Source organism: Mixophyes fleayi, chromosome 3 (assembly GCF_038048845.1).
Source record: "Mixophyes fleayi isolate aMixFle1 chromosome 3, aMixFle1.hap1, whole genome shotgun sequence".
NCBI lineage: Eukaryota > Metazoa > Chordata > Amphibia > Anura > Limnodynastidae > Mixophyes > Mixophyes fleayi.
In genome coordinates this window covers 266271302-266292928 of record NC_134404.1, presented here as the reverse complement: position 1 = coordinate 266292928, position 21627 = coordinate 266271302, and the positions used below count along the sequence as shown (strand labels likewise).

The following is a 21627-nucleotide window of genomic DNA, read 5'->3' as shown; positions in this document are numbered from 1 at the left end:
AAGCCCAAACTCATACTGCTAGGTTAAGTGGCTTCTGACAAAATGGAATGTGTGTCTGTCTGGAAGGAAATTTAGATTGTGACCCCCCCCAATTGGGCAGAGACTGATCTGAATGACTACATATTTATTGTTATAATCATTTGTACAGCGCAGCATAAGAAAATTGGCACTATATACTGATGGGGCTGTAGGATTCCCAAAAACAAAATCAATACAACCAAAATAATTTATTCCACTTGTGTAGAAACTTTCCTAACCTCTGTGGTCAATGTTTTTTTAAAAAGAGAACAAAGTGTTTTCATTTATTTTTTGCCAAATGAACCGGGCCTTGATGTTCAAGAGATTCTGAACCATGTCAGTATAGGATTGCTTCTCCATCAATAACAGCCTAGAAAAGTTTTGAAAGTATACACTTCTCAATGGAAGGTTGTTGAGGAAGGCAACAGGACAGTGTTTAAGTTTGCCATACAGTCTGATCAGGCCATTCAACCTGACCACCAAGGAGCCAGAAAACCGTCAGATGTGGCCAAATCTGTAAGATCCATACTTGGGACACAAGGCCGGATCTGACAAAGCACTCATATAATGACCAAATATGCCATCTATCAAACATCTAACAGCAGCCTTTTGAGTCTGTACGCAGTGGCTGACACAATTATAGTGTGTATGGACACCTTTATGTCTAAGGACACATTAGTTGCAGGTGACAATAAGGTTCTCTCCAGCTCAGTTTATGTTCATGCCACATACTTATTATTTGCCCATTAAGATGCCATCCTGTAAATTATTTCATTTTATTATATACATATGCAATAAATGCTTACTAGGTCCTACCACAACCCAACTGTGCCCAGAAATGTTCTTCACTGCATACACCAGGCTCTCCCTCAAGCACGCACGCTCCTGCCAGAACTGTGACAGAGAGAACCCGGTGCATGTAGAGTTGCATATCACCCAAAGGTAAAATCGCTTACATATATAGACTTAAAAGGGTTAACTTTAATCAATGTCTTACTGGGAAAATATAATAGTATGTTGACAGCCCTTTATATAACTATGCTTTGTCTTGCTTTGGCTATAATTAAAATGTAAATGTGTGTGTTGTGATTGGCATGGATTTGTTGCCAATATATACAATTTTGTTCCTGTACTGCATATAAAATAATTATTTTCCCCCAAAATTTACATTTTAAATATATAGTTCTCTTTTATGATGGAAACCAACCAACAACAAACACGAGAGATAAAAATAAATAAAAAAAAAAATGAATTATAACTATTTCTATTGCAAATTTAGAGGTTACTAAAGCAATAATACATCATCCAACCTGACCCATCTCACGACACTTCAGGGGTTAACATAACATGAATTCATCAATCACATGAAACGGCAATATATGGGAAAACAGGAATGGAATGGTGTTTAACATAAACTGGAAATAAAGGGATGTTTGTTATTGCCGCTATCTCCTCTGAAGCATGATTGTATGGTCTATATTTCTTTTTACACTATTGCAACGTTTGCTGGATTGATGCCCTTTCTTCATATATTAACAAATAAATTGTGACAGGTCCATTTAAACATGAAAGAAAATATTTGTGGCTTGTATCACTGTGTCTGCACCTGCATACAGTCTGCCCCATATATGCCCCCATTGAAGCCAAACCGACAGACAGCAGAATGTAGATGAACTGGAACCAACTGCCAGGAAGTACTGAGGAAGTAGAGCAACATAAATAACACAAATTGTGGTAATATTTTTCATCCACTGAAAGGGTCACAAGCAAAACACCACAGCAACTGCAGTAAAACAGTCACTGTCCATACTATGTGTTACCCAAACAAAACCACCCCTTCCCCATTAGTCAAACTCATCAGGTGAAAAAAAAACAAATCCATCAACCTTCAACAGTTCATTTCATGTGAATCCCATTCTGAGTGTTACAGGACAAAGTACATACGTATGTAGAGAAGTTCTGCCAATCAACATTTAAAACACCCAAATATGGACACTTAATATTTACCTTCTCTTTACATTCGTACAAAACACATATGCATGCTTGCAAACTGTTGAATACACAATATCATAAATATATCAAAATCATCATACCTACTTCTACACAACAGTACAGAAAGTGGACAAATAAAAATGAAAACACCAATATAAAATCATATAATGAGATCTTAGGCCATCACAGGAAGCCACTATGGCCTGTATGCACTGTGGCATCGAGTCTACCAACCATGTATGGTATTGTGGAGGACTGTAGCAGTTTCATTCTTCCACAGCAAATTCACTCAACTGATACCTGGTGATGCAAATGTTCTCAAAGACCTTATTTCAGAATAGCCCATAAAGGCTTGATAAGGATAAGATCTGGCAACGGAGAAAGCTATGGATAACATCAGTGTCATGCCCATCAAAACATTGGGCTAACAAACATGCTTTATGGATGAGGTCACTGTTATCCTGGCAGATACTCCTCACATAAGCAAATAAATGCTACAATGAGGGGTGAAGATGCATCACTTAGCATTGACTTTGTTTGGCTGCTGCCTTTCCTTTTGAAGGCAGTGAAATGCGCTCCACAACATCAAAAAACCTTCAAAATCCTTCACTTTTGGGAAAAAAAGCACTCAAGGCCTGTAGGGCTGTTTAGTATGGCGCTGCAGGGTGAAGAATGATTCATCTGACCTTATAACCTTCCACCATTGCCTGTGTTCTTTGCACCACTGAACTTGCAAATGTGCATTGCCTGGTGATATAAGGGGTTTATACACGGCAACCTATGTGTAGTTAATTGTTCTGCAATTGGTTCACGTGTTTTGCCGGGTTGGGTACAGCTTGGCGATTATCACCATTCCGACAAGTGTCATACCTACCAAAAAAACCCGATGGCAGAAACAGACAAACTAAATAGAAGCAGACTTACCTGAAAGACGGAGGTGCAGGTGTCCGATGGCACCGCAGGCCGACAGGAAGTGATTCAGACTGGACAGTTCTCCGGCACTTCAGTGTGATGTGTGCGCGACTTACATGAATGGTAATTTAAAGCGGCAATATCTGGACCCCGCAGGGTAAGTGTTGAAACACTTAGCCTGTGGGGTACAGACATTGCCTGTGGTGCCATCGGACATCTGCCTCTTTGTCTTTTAGGTAAGTCTGCTTCTATTTAGTTCGTCTGTTTCTGCCATCAGGTTTTTTTGGTAGGTATGACACTTGTCGGAATGGTTGGATTTGGCAATACGATTACCACCGGTTTTGCCTTGCACTTGTCACAATCCTGAAATATGCGTTTCTGCCCAGTTTCCAGCTGATATTTGTTTTTCCATCGGCGTTCAATGTTGACATTCGTTAGACACGGTTGCTCATGAAACATTAGTTAAGCCGGTTTGTTTAAGTTAAACTACTACCAAATGTGCCCCTCTTTTAAGGTAATTGATGTGTTCTCTTGAAGCCATGTTAGCCACATTATTAAGCCATAGGTTTTGTGTTTACCACTTGACCTTTACAATTTAGATTATTATCATCATTAATATAGCACCAACATACTTGCAGAGCTTTACTATTTGGAACAAAGTAATAAACCAAGGTAGGCTATCAAAAACCCCCCAGAAAAAACAGCTATGGGGGTCTTCTTTCCAGGCTTCCAATTTATAATAAAACACATGAATGTTATTGCTTAATTGACGCATAAGCCACATTTGTGTTGAAGTCCTAGCTTTCAATATATTTGGTATTTCCATTTCTTGTTCAATACCTGTACACACAGTCCAAAACAGTGTTTCTCAACTCCAGCCCTCAGGACCCCTAACAGTGCATGTTTTCCATATCTCCTTGCTTAAGCACAGGTGCATTCATTACTGACCGACACATTCTAACAGATCCCCAGGTGGTATAATTATTTTCCTTGTCACCTGGAAAGCATGCACTGTTAGGGGTCCTGAGGACTGGAGTTGAGAAACACTGGTCTAAAACATTGAGGGGCTACATGAAAGAGGTGTAAGGCTGCCTTCAAATGGGCCGCAGAGGACGGAGGGAGAGCACAGTGCACTGTGTAGAGGAGGTGATGTGACACGGAAGTCAGCTCCCCTCATTCTGATAAGATCGGGAGGACCCAGCTGGGGGGGATGGGGGTTCACCCATTGAAAGCTCAGTGGGACCTCTGTTGCCCACCGCTGGTCTAAATAGATTTAGCAGAGAGGAACAATTAACATTTAAAAATTACAAAAAAAAAAAAAAACCTCGGTAAAGCACAAAACCTCAGAGAATTAAAGATGTGTAAACTGCTCAATTTGTTCCCTCCGTAAATGCAAAAGGGTGTTCTTATTGAGTGCAACGTGCACTCTATGTTAGAATCTATTAATTGCAGGGCCACATTTCTGATTGATTTTTTTTCCCCCAATTAAGAAAAAAAAAATAGAGAAAATAAAATGACAATTTAATATTTTTATACTGAACTTTATTACTGAACAAAATATGTATCTTGAGTAAGCTAAAGATTTTAGACAAAAACACAGACAATAATAATTCTATGCAATATACTGCATTTGGCTTGAAAACCAAATATTGTCCAAGAAATGGGTGGGCGGGGGGCAGCAGGGGAATATAGAGTTTCTCTTGTTCAAATGTGGCCCCCATTGGTCTTAATGACAAGGAGCATTGTCTGTTTTCAAGAGCTATTTTCATGCTTGTAAAAATGTGATATATAGTATATTTTATGACTTTCTACTTAAGTTATGCAGTTCCCTATCAAGTCCTAGCAGATGGTACTTTGGAGGGGGTATAAGCAGAACCTCTTGGTATATTTTTGGGCTTACTTGCTCTACAAATTGCACTTCAGCTTATGTCCTTTTTTTGCCATGAGACAAATCTTTGTGTGGTCTAAAATAAAATGGATGTTTGGAAAGATCACGGACTGTTCCAATATCTTTCTGTGCATTTCACTGCCCTTTAGGGGTTAACATCATTTGTTGAACCATTCAATGGGAGAGTGACTGTAAACACACATCTGGAAACGTGGCAACTACCTCTACTGATCCTAAAAGTGGCTGAAATGTCTTTATAAAGGTGCATGTGCTAATACACACAGCACTTGATACATGAAGCCTGAGATTTTCAGCAGTGAAGCTTCAGAAGAAAATCATGTTACATTCCTGCGAGAATACCACCAGCGGAATATTACTGACTGGGGATCTAGCAAAAGAAAATGGTGTCTGCATCATTTTTCCTGCTGTGTGTTCCATTGCTGTCCATGTGGACAGCACACATTGCATACCATAGGGAATACATAGATCCCTAGCCAACAGCATTTTACAGCACCATACACGCATTCAAAAAGGAGCTTGTTTGGATGGACCCTAAGGAGATAGGTGTTTTTTGTCTGTTTTTTTGTATCTGCACAATAAAAAAAAATTCTTGAGTCGGAATTGGCAAGGGTGATTTTCATCCAATGTGGTCTCCAGAATAGAGTTCTTAAGGCTAGAGCAGGGCATAGATAATTTAGCTATGTTTAATGCAAACTCTATGAACTATGGAAAGGCTGTAATAACATTTCAAACATACCCAATAGCAGACAGAAATTATTCAAAGAAATTATGTTATCTACAAAGCTGAAACAACTTGAAATTACAAATGAAAAATTATGATTATGCATAGATATATATCCATAAATCAAAAACTGTATAGAGCTAACCAGGCAGAAAGGCAATAATATATTCAATCCTTAGCTGGAAAACTGACCGGATTAGAATGAAAAGCAATAATACAAAAATAACTAACATTAGAATACCAATAAACCTAGCTAAATTCAGGATTATCTCAAGATAATCCAGACACCATACATGCTCTGAGGCTATCAATATACAAAATGCAAAAAAATAAAACAATTTTTTAAATTAAACCAGAACAATCAGATTGAAAATCAAACACCATCAATAAGTATCCATGAAATCTGGAGAACATTCCAAGATCAGTACAAAAGGTACCTCATGGAAATGAATGGGTAGGGAACTGGAGCATATAGGGGCAGTTACAGGCATTCTCTAACAAATTGAAGCAATTCGGCAGGGCATATAAAAGGTTTACCTGATTTCCTTGCTGACAATATTGAAAATAAAAAGAATTCAGTGTCCATGTACACATTGAGTGAGACTAGTGGTTGCATTTGTAGATGGTCTTGACATTTTTACCTACAAAATCTTATGTGCAATGTTCCGATAGGCATTTTTTGTGAACCATCAGCACTGTATGAGAAGCCTGAAACTGACCCCTACCACTAAGGGAAGCGGAAGCAAATCCACAGAAACGTTCTTCATGATAGACTGTAAATTACAACTAGGGCAGTTCTTCAAAAGGTTGAAAAAAATTAACCCACATATTAATAAAACACACAAAGTGAAATGAGTGGGACCCTCATCTAAAAAACTTAATTCCTTATCGCACTCATGGAAGCTTAGGCGACAACTAAAACAAAGCCACCAGGAAAAGAACCTGTAACTGAATCAAGTTCCATAGAAAGTACTTTACCCTTTAAATAATGGTCTACTGCATTGCATGTGAAAAGCAGATAATCACTTAGAAAGAAATGCCATTTTGTGACGAGGTATTAAAACATTCAAATAGATATAAGGTTTGATTACTGAAACCTGACCTTTATATAGTTTAGAATTTTGCCTGAGGGCACTTTTGACAGTAAAATTACAGTACAATTGACGCCATCTATTATCTTACGTTGGAAAGAAAACAGATAATTTTAGCTCCATGTCTAAAAGATTTAAAGGATGCAATATAAATAGGTTCTTGCACAATAAACCACGTACTGATTTAATATTTAGTGATAGACTCTGCATAATCCATGTAATTATAGTTTCCGGCAAATTACAAAACTGGTTTGTTTCCTCCAGCAAAATCCGTAGCAAACGGCAAAGTGTTTGCAATTCATTGTTAAAGTACATTAGCACTAAAATTAGAAACAAAATTTGATAACCCACCCACTTGTCTGCTGAATATAGTACATCCCTGTTATAATGGTTAAAGTGTAAAACAGTTATCTGAATCATTAATTTGCCAAGTATAATAAAAATCTGAGCTTGTATTTACCTTTTTGGGGCCCACATTGCACCCTCTGGCATTAATTCTGAGAGTTTTTCTAGCATTGTAATTCTGGTAATACGCAGGTAACACTATCAATCGTTTCCAAAGCCACTAGACTCCGTTGCATTCTTCACCAGCCTTCAGGTACCGTGATTTGCATTTTTCCCCAAACGCATCGATTCACACTAATGATTCTTGTTCCAACTTAGTATGTCAATGCAGCTGAAACGTTACATGCATCTTAATATGGCTGCATCATAAATGCAACGAAATGCAGTTATGATTGTATACATGTTCCCAACAACTTGTTTTGACGGATGTATATGTGCATTTTAATGCATATCAAACACATAAAAAAGGAGTACATAAACGAAATTAAGTTTATAGTTTTATTTTTACATTTTACTATGCGATAAAAAAAAAACCAATCACAAACGTCAAAGTATATGCAGCCTTAGGATGACACAAAAGAATTACATTCCAAAACTAGAATGATGAGTAATATGCAAAAAACGCATTTTGGAGACAGACTTGCTCTTGTATTCTGTACATACATGATAGTGCAATAAAAACACATCTATTCGTAAAAGGTGTTACAATAAATAACCTCACTCAGCAACAATGATAAACTCATAAATGCAGCAGTAAGTACACACATGGAGTAAATCTTGAATTCAATAGCTTCCAATAAAATCATTTCCCTGGGAGGCCTTAAAAAGGATGGATAGCAAAAGACATTACAGCAGCATATTTGTATGTCCATAACTGCTGAAAGAGGAAATGGACACCAGCGGTACAAGAAGGTAAAGACAAAAGTTATTACTTCTGCAATTTAAGAAGCCAGTGCTCAAAAACTAGAAAGGTTCATGTAAGTGTCCTGTAGCCCATGTTTATTGAACTCTGATATGGTTTGTTTTTTTTCTAAGTAATCGTAATAAAAATATGTAGCCTTCAGTGGGATTAGGATTTGTGCATTAGGCAATGCAAATGGTGAACAGGGCAAAAGAGAGTTAAGGGGGAATTTATACTTTTTTTTTTTCATGAAGGTTTTGAAAATAATTCACTCTCTCCATATATGAGAAACTAAAGCTGGGTACACACTACAGATTTTTCACCCAATTATTGCAGCAATCACACGATAAACGACTGTTAGGTCTGATATGGCATTAGTGTGTACACTCCAACCACAATCATGTCTTATCGTACATACATTGCTTCATTTGATTTTATAACCGGACTAAAGATCTCTAAAAACGATGGAACAATGTTGGGCAAATTCTGCAGTGTGTATGCACTCATGACCAGCAGTGTAGGCAGATCTCCATAGAGTTACAGAGTCACAATCATTTCAGCAGGTGGTTATGACAGATGATGAGCAAAGCTCTGAAGAAAAATCCTGTAAGTGTGTACACATGAACAGGCATGCTGATTGGGACTGTCGGTAAAGTCGTTAACAATTTTGTATTGGGAAAAATGTTCTGTATTGTGTACCTAGCTTAAAGAGCAGTAGGAGGCTGTCACTCATCCAAGCCGTTGCCAACACCCCTGCACAGCCCCATATTTAGGGGACCTCGTCTAGATTGTGATCCTTAAAGCTCACAGAAGATGCTGCTACTTTGGGGCAAGCATTCAATCGTGTGATACAATTTTGTTTTAAGGGTTGTGTGTGCAAAATGGTTTTACAAATATAGCTTTACACTATGTTTAATCACTTGAACTAAAAAGCAAACAAGCTATTTGTGCTACTCCTTCACACCTGTCATCTTCTGTGGTGGGGATGTCCATGCATAGGCTATCAAGTATGTCTGCTCCCCCCAGCCCAGTCCCCTTCCAAGAGATGGAAAAGCTACAGAAAATATAAGTGTATATAGCAAACAATCAAGCTTAAGACAGGGGTTATATTTTTAAAAGAGACCCTTTTGATCTATTTTGTACAGTTAACTCCCTTAAAAATTGAAAAAAGTATCTAGGTTTCAAAGTTAATATGGCCTTTAAAAATTTGATTGCAAAGTGAAGACTAAAACAAAGGTAATGTAATGCTACTTGACAAATGTTTTGTCCCTAGTGTAATAAATTACATGGAACATCTACAAAACATGACATTCATAATGATCAAATACCTTTCTTGTGTTAATTTGGTAATGAAATACCTGGACGAGCCAAAACTCGCTTCAGGCAACAAAGCACAAGCAAACAAATAGTAGGGTTTCAATTCCGTTCTTGTTTGGCTATCATTTCTTCCTTCATCCTTAATAGATAACAGAGAAACATGCCAACTTATGTCAGCAGCAAGAATGTTTTGCAAATATCAGATTAATGCAAAGAGCTCCAACATAATTCAGTGAAGCTGGGTAGGGACAAATGTTCCACAACCATAGCAAAGTACATTTTGTCTGGAGTCTAGTGAAATCTTTGTTAGAACATTGGTATTGGTAAATAAGCCAAGAGTATTGCCCATTTGTTACAATGTACTGGAAGTTCAATAAACAACTATTTTCTGCTGACTTTTGTTTAATGTGTCTGTCAATAAAAAAAATTCTTAATATGGTAAAGTGAAAAATACTTTTACAAGATGAGTGAATTAAAAAATAACTAAGGGAGTTAAATGTCACAGTAATTCACAAGCCCGATGAGCTTTCTTAATTTTATAATTTAATACTGAAAATGAGCATAGTATCTAACCCAACTGATCATTCCTAGTTCCAATTTATTATAAATAAAAAGGTCATTTAAAATGTCACATAGGTTCATTTAGCGTATATCAAACTGGCCACACATGGTGCTATCCTGCTGTCCAGATAGGCTGCTCAACAATTGGATCAGAATATATCTATCTATCTATCTCTATATCTATATCCATACATACATACATACATACATACACATATTATATACACATACTATATGGACAAAAGTATTTGGCCACACCTGTCAAGTATTGAATTGAGGTATTTTAATCAGACCCATTGCCAGTGGTGTATAAAATCAAGTGTCTAGCCATGCAGTCTCCATTTGCAAACATTTCAGATACAAAATGGGTCGTTCTGAAGAGCTCAGTAACTTCAAGTCTGGTACTGCAAGGTGGCAACCTTTGCAATAAGACGACCGTTTAGTATCCAGCAGGGATGAAATTGCACAAAACAACTGTAAGTGATATTATTAGAAAGTGGAAGCGTTTAGGAACAACAGCAAGTCAACCACAAAGCTGAAGACCATGTAAAATCACGGGGTCAATGACGGCTAAGGTGCGTAAAAGTCGCAAACGCTCTGCTGATTCCATAGCTAAAGAGTTCAGAACTTTCACTGGCATTAATATAAGCACAAAAACTGTGCGACGGGAACGTAATGGGTTTCCATGGCCGAGCAGCTGCATGCAAGCCTCACATATCCAAGATCAATGCCAAGCATCGGATAGAGTGGTGTAAAGCACGTCGTCACTGGATTGTGGAGCAGTGGAAACATGTTCTGTGGAGTGACGAATCACGTTTCTCTGTTTGGTAGTCAGATGGACGAGTCTGGGTTTGGCGGATGCTGGGAGAATGTTACCTGCCTGACTGTATTATGTCAACTGTGAAGTTTAGTGGAGGAGGGATAATAGTTTGGGGCTGTTTTTCAGGGTTTGGGCTAGGCCCCTTATCTCCAGTGTATGTCACTGGAGATAAGCATGACAGAGGGCAGCGCTGGTCCCCCCTCCTTTGCCGCCCTCTGCCACGCTGGTCCCAACACCTCTGCCGCGTGCCAACCATAGAAAAAACAAACAAAAACTTACCAATCCGCGTGGCAAGTTTTTGTGTTGTTTGTTTTTTCTATGGCTGGCACGCGGCACTCCTGTGACAGCGCCGTGGCTCCCCTGGGAGCTGCGGCGCACACTTTGGGAACTGCCGATCTGGCTGCTAAGACAGCTTAAGGAGAATGTTCATACCTATACATTTTAATTATGCCTCTTTCCATATATCTGGTTGAAGATTACAGTCAACAGAAAATGTTGTGGAGATACACTTATTACCAGTTTGCACATACAAATACTGTAATACAAAAATACATTTTTCGCACTTTAGCAACAATGTGTCAATACTGTTAGCCACTTGCTCTCAGCACTCCTTCAGGCTTCACCAATGACGGAGCTCAAGTTGAGTTTATACGCACATCTGTTGTTTTTGTGTGTACAATCTGCATTTTCTCACTGCAAATGCATACAAGAGAACAAAAAACAAAAAAACACAACTTATGCGTACATAGGTATGCAGATTTTTATGCATATTACACTTAAGTGTAGGCTGAGTACAGTAAGGGTGTGGACTCACGTAGACTTGGTGCAACGAGACACAATGACAATGATGAAGATCAGAAGTACTAGCTAGCCACTTCCAACTGGCCAACTGCAGACTGACTTATCCAGCTGGTACTTAAATCATTAGGGCAGCTGCTATATATTATATGATATTACGGCAGTCTATTAGTTGACATTTCAATTTGGTCTGTGGCAGGAAAGAAGATTCACATTTTATGCTTAAAGATGAAAACAGAGGTTTGAATGTAATTTAAATGGTGGCTGTGGTTAGCTTGGGCCATGGACTAAACTCCAACGAAGGCCCTACCTGTGTGGAGTTCTCCCTGTGTTTGCTTCGGTTTCCACTGAGTACTCTGGTTTCCTCCCGCAGTCCAAAAAACCATACTGGTAGGTTAACTGGCTTCTGACAAAATAGGACCCTAGTGTGTGTGTTGTAGGGAATTTAAAATGTAAGATCCAATGGAACAGGGATTGACGCGATTGATTACACAGGACAGCAACTGAGCACATCCAAGACGACTGCCTCACCTTCTTTAAAATATATCAAGTGTTTAGAGTCCTACTGGAAGAAAATCACTAATAAATTGTTTTTATTTATGTAATTTAATTACATTAATTATGGCAATTGCAGTTTTCACATTAATAATTGTCAAAACACTTCTCTTGTGTTTACGACATGTCATTACATTACTATATTGTGTACAAACATGGTAATGTAGCTTTCACATTTACTACTAAGACTAGACTATAAAGCCATCTCCACATTGCCTCTATGCCCACATGAAGCTTAAGTGTATACACATACAACGGTCGCAAATGCCAGTGGTGTACAGCTGGGATATTAAAAAAAAGCTCATAAATGTGGTTTTCCTGTGCATGTCTTTTCCTGTATAAGATTAGGTGCAAAGTGCATCAAACTTTATATGATCCTCAATATGTCTTGTGGCTCTACTCCAAGGAGAACAGGTGAATGTATTTACATTGGTTGGAGCACAAGTGTAAAAATCACTTGTTCAGAGAGCAGATCCACAAACATCTTCTCTTTGTGAGGACAGGTCTTAGAAAAACTGTCATCTTTTACACAAAAACATATTTTTATGATCATGTCCTTTTAAAATTAAACAATGGCTCTAATGAGTTGTTTGACTGAAAACTCATATTTGAATACATAGTATTACCTAATTCCTAAGTCAGTTCTCTGTTAATGTTTCACCTCTACAAGCACTAAGTAGCAAGATAATTAGAGAGCAGACAGGTCAGATTTTAAGTTGGTGCCATTATTACAAAAAAAATACAATAATTATATTCTAAAGGCTTTCATTAAAGGATTAGTGTTGAAAAGTGGGAGGCAGCTCAAGTCATAACCCGCTGCAGAAAATCCAGTTTGTGTTATATCTTTATTACCTGTCTCGTCAAGCAATACAGTGGTTGTTTAACTCAAAAGTTCTGCTTTATAAACGATATTATAAGGTTACATTGTATTATATCCACATTTAAACAGAACTGTTGCTATTTAGCACCATGTTATGAACACTGAATGCAACCCAAAAACAAAACAAAACACTTTTCTATAGATTTTCTAAAAATAATATGGATATAACTTAAATTTACATTTGTTAATATAGCACGCAACTAAGATCAAGAGCAATACAGAACTCACAGACATAAATGCAATACAACTACCAAGTGGATGACTTAAAAAAAAAATAGAAAAATAATAATTTGTATGTTTTTTTTCCAAGTAGCACACTTTTTTTTAATAAAAAAGGTGTTACACCAGCTGACCATACAATGACTGGTAATCTTGTCCTCCCACTACTACAAGGTTTTACTTTTTATGGAGTAAAACTAGGACAGAATTGGAGCTACCTATTAAGGCCATTCAAATAGTCTTTTGTTTTAGAAGTCATACACTTGAAAGATGTATTGCATTTATGTCTGTGGGAACTGTACTGCATTTCATCTTCATTCATGCACATATTAAACATGCAAATTAAAATATGGTTTATGGAAAAATCTATATATTTTTTTAATAAACACAGTCTTTACACATGGCTGTGCCAACTCATAAGTAACAAAATACTTCTGCACATTTTTTTCATCTGTATATTTCTTCTAAATTTTAGGTAGTTAAATCTGTATCCTGGGGTAAAACGAAAATAATACAAAAAGCAACAACTTAACCACTGCTTCCATGCACAAAAGCTGCTTCCATGCACATGCACTCTGCTTATTCAAGTCGAGGCATATGGAGCTTGCAGGTTCTAAATGGTGAATTGCAGCTTTCAAGACAATTAAATGAAGATTTACATATACAAATTTTTTGTATGTAATCTCAAAACTCAAAAAAATACAATAATGTAAAAGCGAACAAGACTAGTGCATTTAAACAATTATTATTTGCTAAAAAACAAAACAAAAAAACAACTGTCTCTTTTAGACATATAAACAGGACCTAGATGCACAGAAGAAAAAATGCTGCCCATCAAATGACCTAGGATTATAACAAACACAGTGTTGACAAAGCAGGATAGCGAATACCTGCAGATCACATACAAATGTAATTTTCTAGTGTGGAACTCGAGGGGGATTTCGCTCACCCAATATAACGATATATTCAGCTGGTATGTATCCATGCCAGTGTGACAACCAGGTATAAACTATTGAAAATGTCATAATCCGACAGAAATCCAGTAGGTATAACAGTTGGGACGGAAGAATGTTTTTTACAGTCGTTGATTTATTACATTACACTTTGAGATTGTGTAAGAGCTTGAAATATAGGGGAATTTATAGTAATGTGAATAATGATAGTGGGAAGATGTAAATTTCCTCGGTAATCCAAACAATATGTTTAATATAATGGAATAGAGCCAGGACTGAAAATAAGTAAATGGGCAATTATGGTTCAGTGACTTCCACTTAGTGTGACACTCATTGCCTACATTTGTGCCATGCTATTCACAGCAAGCAGGTACATTACGATATGAGTGATGAAGGGAGGGGGGGGGGGGGGTTAGTGAGCTAAGCAACTGTGTTCAACTATTTATCACCAATTTTTTAAATTTCACCAATTATTTACATAATTACAATCGATCAATCAGCACAGAGAGTTTCAATCATGCATAAGAAAAAATATTTGTTAAAGAAACCCTTTTCAATTTTAGAGACTAAATCTCTGCATATCTGTGGGGCTTTAATGTACACAAATTCTGCAGTTGCCAAACAATGGTCCCTTCCCCAGTACTCGACTCCGTGGAGAACTGTAAACACTGCTTTTAGTGCAAAACTTTAGGATGCGGATTTGACAGTCTCTACGATTATATAAATACTTAAGTTTTCAGTAAGATCTAAGTTTGACTGAATTCTCAGGAATACTTATATATTTAAAAGCTAACAGCCAATATGTATTAATTTGTATTTTTATGAAAGACCATCCCACAACCAATCTGTATCAAACAGTCAGCAACAATGTAAGCTACGTTATTTTCATTCTTCTTTTTTTTTTTTTTTTTTATAAAAGAGTGTGATAAACAAACAGTAAATTAGTGCAGAACTTGTATATTCCTTCTTTGTTCTCGCTGTACGGCTCTACTGCATATGCTGGCACTATATAAAAGTCAATAAAAATAATGCAGCCAGCTCTGAAAAAGATCATCATGCTAATCCAAAGTATACAAGGAAAGAAAGGAAAAATGTGTCAACTTGAGGCCCTTCAAGACCAATAATAATATAATAGATAAAATATGCATTACTGCTTTATTGGTATTCATTAAAATATAATAAAGTTTTATTTTTGATATATAGTATGCTAGCAATTAAAAATAATTAATAATTGTAAATATTAATTTATCACAATTATATGTAAGAATAGCCATTTGGGCAGCAAGGTGGCACAGTGGTTAGCACTTCTGCCTTACAGCACTGGGTTCACAAATTCAATTCCCGATCATGGCCTTATTTTTGAGGAGTCTGTATGTTCTCCACGTGTTTGCGTGGGTTTTCTCCGGGTGCTCCGGCTTCCTCCCACACTCCAAAAACATACTGGTATGTTAATTGGCTGCTAACAAATTGACTCTAGTCTGTGGATGTTAGGGAATTTAGACTGTAAGCCCCAATGGGGCAGGGACTGATGTGAGTGAGTTCTCTGTACAGCGCTGCGGAATTAGTGGTGCTATATAAATAAATGGTGATGATGATTTATTGCGAGGTGAAATAAAATGTGTTTTTTTATATATATTTTGGGCTTGCATACAGTTGAATAATCGACATTGTATGTTAATTAGATGGATCCACATTGTTGCCCTCTGCAACTAGCCGTTTTAAGTTCCCTGCTGTGTTTTTAGTAGAATAGGTGATTAGAAAAAAAAAACAAAAAAAAAACACATGCCACAAACAATAGTCTGAAATATCTTGTTCTAACAAGTTCCTGAGATATATGCATTTAATATCTGAGATCGGCCAAGATCAAGCAGCAAATGTGCAACATTTAAGTTTGGTCCAGAGTGAGAAATTCAGACAGAAGGGTATTGAAAACAAACCGGTCAGTATAAGGACATTAAACAGAGCCGACAAGGGCGCGTGAGCCAAGAAAATTCTTGTCTGTGCAAGCAGTTAATAGACTGACCAAGGTTCAATACATAACTTCACATGGCAAAAAACGTTCATATAAAATGTACATTATTGGCATCCAGTGGTTCACGCCAAGTATACGCCATCAGTACATAGCAACCTGGGCAGCAGGTATAAACAATTTTATTGAGATTACTAAGAGGATACTGCTAGTAAGGAGTATACGGTTCTTCAAAACCTACGTTAATTTTACAAAGTTCTTGGGGCACCGTCACTCACCGGACTGTGAGTGCCATTTCTCCTGTGTTCAGGAACCGTGGCCGTCCGCCATCCTGAGGGTCTGCGCATGTGCAGCCCTTATGAAACCTTCAGTATCTGTTGCTTTTAATTGATTGGATGATCAGACAACCCTCCCTATTTAAACCACCTGTGATCATTACCTGGTTGCCTGATCTTGGAGTCTCATTCCCCATGAGCCTCTGAAGGTGTTCCTGTGTTTCCTCGTGTATTCAGCTCCAGCTGATTCCTGTCTTCTTCGATTGTGGTTTCCAGACCACTTCAACTCTCCTGTGTTCATCGTGTCTGCACTCAGCTGATTCCTATCTGCTACTGCTGCCGTATTCCAGTCCGCCTCAACTCTCCTGTGTTCAGCGTGTCTGCTCTCCACTGCCTTCGCTACTACTGCTGGATTCCAGACCGCCTCAACTCTCCCGTGTTCATCATGTTTCCAGTGTTACTTACTACTGCTTCCTGAGTATTGCTCAGTTGATTATCGGCTACCTTCCGTGCACTGCACCAACTTAGTTAGTGCACTTCCAGACTCCAGTGGTCTCTCCTCCTGCCGGCGTTCAGCCGTTCAGTTATTCCTACATATCTCCCTGACAGCCTGCTCTCCTGAACCGCGGTATGCATACTTTCCATTGACTTTGCTATTGTATTGCATATCCGTCTGGACTGTGTTGTGTTCATCTCCGGAGTCGTCCATCTACTAAGGCTATTGTTACTATTGACTTTGTTTCCTATTGCCTGGATCTCTATAGTGACTTTGTATACTTCAAGCAGCGCTTGTCAGTTATTCTTGTATTGTGGATATCATCGTAGGATCAGGTTCCGTGTGCCCGTGTATCCTCAGTATTCCATTCATCTCCTCGTGTCCCTCCTCACATATATATATATAGCAGTGGTACAACTTGCTGAACGCAGACCACTGACTCCTATTTCCCATTGGCACCAGTTTCAAGTAGACTCTCACATAAGCAGTGGTACAACTTGCTGTACGCAGACCACTGACTTCCCCGTTACCTACTTGCACCTGGAATCCATTCCTTCACTATAGACAGTGGTACAACTTGCTGTACGCAGACCACTGACTCTCCTCGCGTTTACTTGTCCATTTGGTTCCTCGTGTATATACATCTAAGTCATTACCAGTTGCTGCTAGTCATATACTTTCCTCGAGCATTCTCTCACCATCTGCTGATTCTCCTGTTCCGTTGTCACCCTGCTACCAGAGGACCATAGTACCAGCTATATTACTCTGGTAAGAACATCATCTGGTGATATTCTGGGTAAAGACTCCTAGTGCCCGTGACAGGCACATTGCAGATGTATGTATAACAAAAATAACACACAGAAATGCTAAGCTAGGTTTAAATTTGTTTTGCAAAAACACCTTCTGAAAAGAGCAACTTAACTACATATTGTATTTATCTACTAATTTTGTTGAAAATGTATCTTATTTCTGTTCTGTAGTGGGTTAATGACTTGTGTCATAGATGAAGAGATGGTGTAGTTTTGTGCATATTCATATTTTTATGAAGTGTCATGTCCATTTCCCACCAGACCAAGCTCAATGTCAGTGTGTCCTACTAGATTGCTCTTGTCTAGATTGGTGACATGGAGCAAGAGGGGGCATTAGTGGCCATGATTACCATTCAGGGCAGGTTAATTAGCTTGCTAATCACCAGAGCTTCCCTTCTTTTACAGCTATTTTACACATAAAAAGATAGCAGAGGAATAATGTGAACAAATAAAGGATAAACTGCACACATCATCCCTCCATATACACAAACTCATAAAGCTCGGTTTAGCCTTATTTATGACTTATAATCACCATAAGAGTATGGTGACATGCGGACTTACTTTATTACAGATAGAAATTGTGTGCATAAAGTATTTTATTACATTGCTCAGAGTGTGTGTGTGTATAAACAGGTCTGTGCTCTCTAAATTAGCATCGGTTACCAATAGGATAAAATTATGAAGTAACAGAAACAGTTATCGTGGCCCACAAAGTTAAGTTATAATGGTACAGTGCTGTGTGGGGTAGCGTTTTTTATTTTTGAAGATAACTGAATATATAATGTGTTCGGTCTATATTATAAGTTGTTAGGTCTATGAAATATAACTAAACAATGTAAATTGCAGGATGAATAAAGAATTGAAAGTGTATTATTTTATATGTTCCTTTAGCATGCAAGCAATAAAGGCAACAAAAATTATATGTGCAACTGTTCTGAAATAAAACATGCAGCACTCCTTTTACTTGCCAGCTCAGCACTGGTACAAAATGCAGATTTCATTATTTTGTGGACTGGAATGGCTGTGCACAGCAAAGAACACTCCTGAAAAGGTGCTCTATCCACCCCTTGATTTCCCGTGCAGCATAATGAAACGTTCTTTGGGTAAATTGAGGTGTATTGGTACTTCTCGTCAATATTTCACAAGGGCACCTTCTTGCATCTTGCACTGTAAATCTATTAGCTCAAATGTAAATCTAAGCGCTCTTATGCAAATAAGAGGCACAGTGGGCCCAAAGCTGCGTAGCAGTTGTTTTACACTTTATAAACTACCCCCACTAAATACAAACCTGTCTTTTTAAAAAGGCATCTGAAATCGATATTGAAATACAATAGTCAAATTCAACAAATTCTTAAAGCATCTTTAAAAAATTGAACTGAGACCCAATGTAGTTAATGTCACCAACACATAAACTTGATGTATGGAAGGGTTAATCTCATTTTACCATAGCTATTGCAATCTAACATGAAGAACAGGAAGCAGCTAGAAATCCCTTTGCAAAGAATTCCAGCCTGCATACTCTGCCTACTGAAGTACAAGGACGTCATTATGTGCAAACTGTTTAATTGAAAGATTGGATTCTATCCAGAGCTGCAGAAATCTTCAAGGTTCATTGGTGACTTTTCCAAGACTGTACTTTTTTTTTTTTTCTTGATGATAGGTTTGCAGTTTTTGCACAAAATGCAGAAGATGCCATGGAGCCCCTAAACATTGGAATAATGGTTAGTACACTGTATAATTGTACAAGGTAGCACTATGGAAAAAAAGGTTTTATAATGTTGTTTTGAATGCAAATTAGAACACTGAAAACCACAGAACACTGAAGTCTTTGTCCTGGCTAATGCATGGAGTCCAGACAAGTGTCCCATTGTTGGCATGTAAAAAAGTCTTTCACCGATACCTGCACATACAGAAAATACAGAGCGTACTGTAACATCTACATTATTTGAGAGTGGAAACTTAAAGGGGCACTCTGTTAAATGTTAAGGCTTTAGTGGAGCCCAGAGACCTTGAGAAAGACTCTTGCTTTCAGTAGAAACGCATAGGATGTAAGCTGAATCGTTTTCCTTTTGCTGGAGTTCTATTGGATACAACTGGACATTTGTTGATATGCGCATGATTACAGCTAAATCTGGTACGAATACACACATTACCTTTTTATATTCATGTTTTAATCCGTTTAGCATGACATGCTGGTTATGCAATAAACATGTTTTTTATAAAAGTTAATGCACCAGATTGTTTTCATTACTTTTTTGCATTGTCCAATCGGTGGCGTTCACTTTAAGATGGGATGTGAAGGAGAGATTTATGAGCATACACATATGAGATGCCTGATACCATCTGCATTCCTGTAAGCATAATAACTCTGGCGGAGTTTGACATTAACAACACAGAATTTTGATTGGTGTCATTTCCGATTTCTGCACAAAGTGGATGAATATAAAGGATTCATCTCTGGACTTTTTTGGGACTATTATGACCAAGTTGTGTATATATTGCACTATTATTATTATTGTCCCCGTTTTTGAGTTTGTTATAGGTCTGGTATACCCACTCATAGACAAAGATTCTATTCATCACCAAGTGGAAGGAGCCTATATCCATATTGAACATCTTCTATGTGTTTGAAAGTCTGCGCTTAAATGTACGTTGTCTCTGATGTTTTAATATTGTATTTTGGAGGGAGGTGGACTCTCCGTCGTCTCACGTATTAGGCTGCAATCTTAGTGAAGCGCCACATCATCTTACATTGTGTATTACATTATTTGGGAGTGGAAACGTAAAGGGGCACTATGGTAAATGTTAAGGCTTTAGTGGAGCCCAGAAAACCGCATGCTGAAATCCGTTTTCTGCACTCACAGTTCATTGGGCTGTGACCACACGGATCAATAGGAAGCCGCAAGCATGGCACACCACACCTCCACCTGCTCACATCCATTTTCGTCAGCCATATAGGAATGGCAATAAAACGGCAAACCAAAAGCTAACTGGGAGTGCTGCTTTGAAAAAGGATTAACAAAAGAGTTTTCAACCAAATATATAGTTTCTTTGTATATAGCTTATTGTAGGTTACCTTTCCTTGTACGCACTGAATGTTTTCATCATTTGTTTCATGTATGTTTGTTAAACCAATTGTAGCATATACCTAAGAGACAAAAACAATAACTTGTTCTACTACATATTATAAAAGTGAGGAATGCAAATAGTGTGTGTCCCTTACAGAAAATCATTCAAAATGAGTTTAGTGACATCACTGCTCTCTAAATATAAATGATAATTTACAGAAGTCACATACAGTAGTTTGCAAGGTTAAAAAAAAGACAAATGTCCATCAAGTTCAGTCTATTCTTATATGGACTAACTGTGGATCCAGAGGAAGGCAAAATAAAAATCCAGAAAGGCATCCAAAGTTTTCCTCATTGGGGAAAACATTCCTCCCTTAGCCCAATCATATTAATTTCCTAAATTACTCACCCAAATGCACATGTGCAGTGCCCGATGGATAATTTTCTGAAATCTGGGATGAGACTTTAGTTAAACATTTAGCTTGTAGCCCTAATTATCCATTTGAAGTAAGTTATATTTCTACATATTAAGAAGTTCATATCCATTTTTCGAATAAAAACAGTCTATAAGTAACCTCTCCATTCCCTAAATTAAAAAGGTTGCCCCCCTTTTTTTTTTTTTTTTTTTTTTTTTTTTAATACTTCCCAACATTTTATTAGTATTAATATCAGCAGCCTGACACCAAGTCTTAAGGATTTGCATCAAGAAAACTTACCTGCCCTGCAATCCTCAGTGAAAAACCCTCCCTGCAACAAACTTGTTTTGCTGTGAAAAGGACTGGCTCCATTGTAGAAATGGCGATGACTTACTGACAACTCTCTAAGAAGGGAAAGAGCAAAGTTTTTCACCACTTGATGACCTGATTCAGTTCACAGTACCCATAAACAGCTGAAGGATGCTTAAGGCGAACCTCCGATTTCTCCGATGTCAAGCAGAGGTGAAAAAACCTTTTGCTGTCACTTTCGACGGATTTTACATATCGTAAATAGACCCCTTGGTGTACCATGTAGCAGTATT

The 21627-nt window shown here is 37.8% G+C and overlaps 1 protein-coding gene across 1 annotated transcript in view; it reads right to left on the bottom strand.

Moving 5' to 3' along the window:
• VTA1 (vesicle trafficking 1) overlaps nucleotides 1-21627 on the bottom strand; it is a 207857-nt gene that overhangs the window by 161618 nt on the left and 24612 nt on the right. The window lies entirely within an intron of this gene.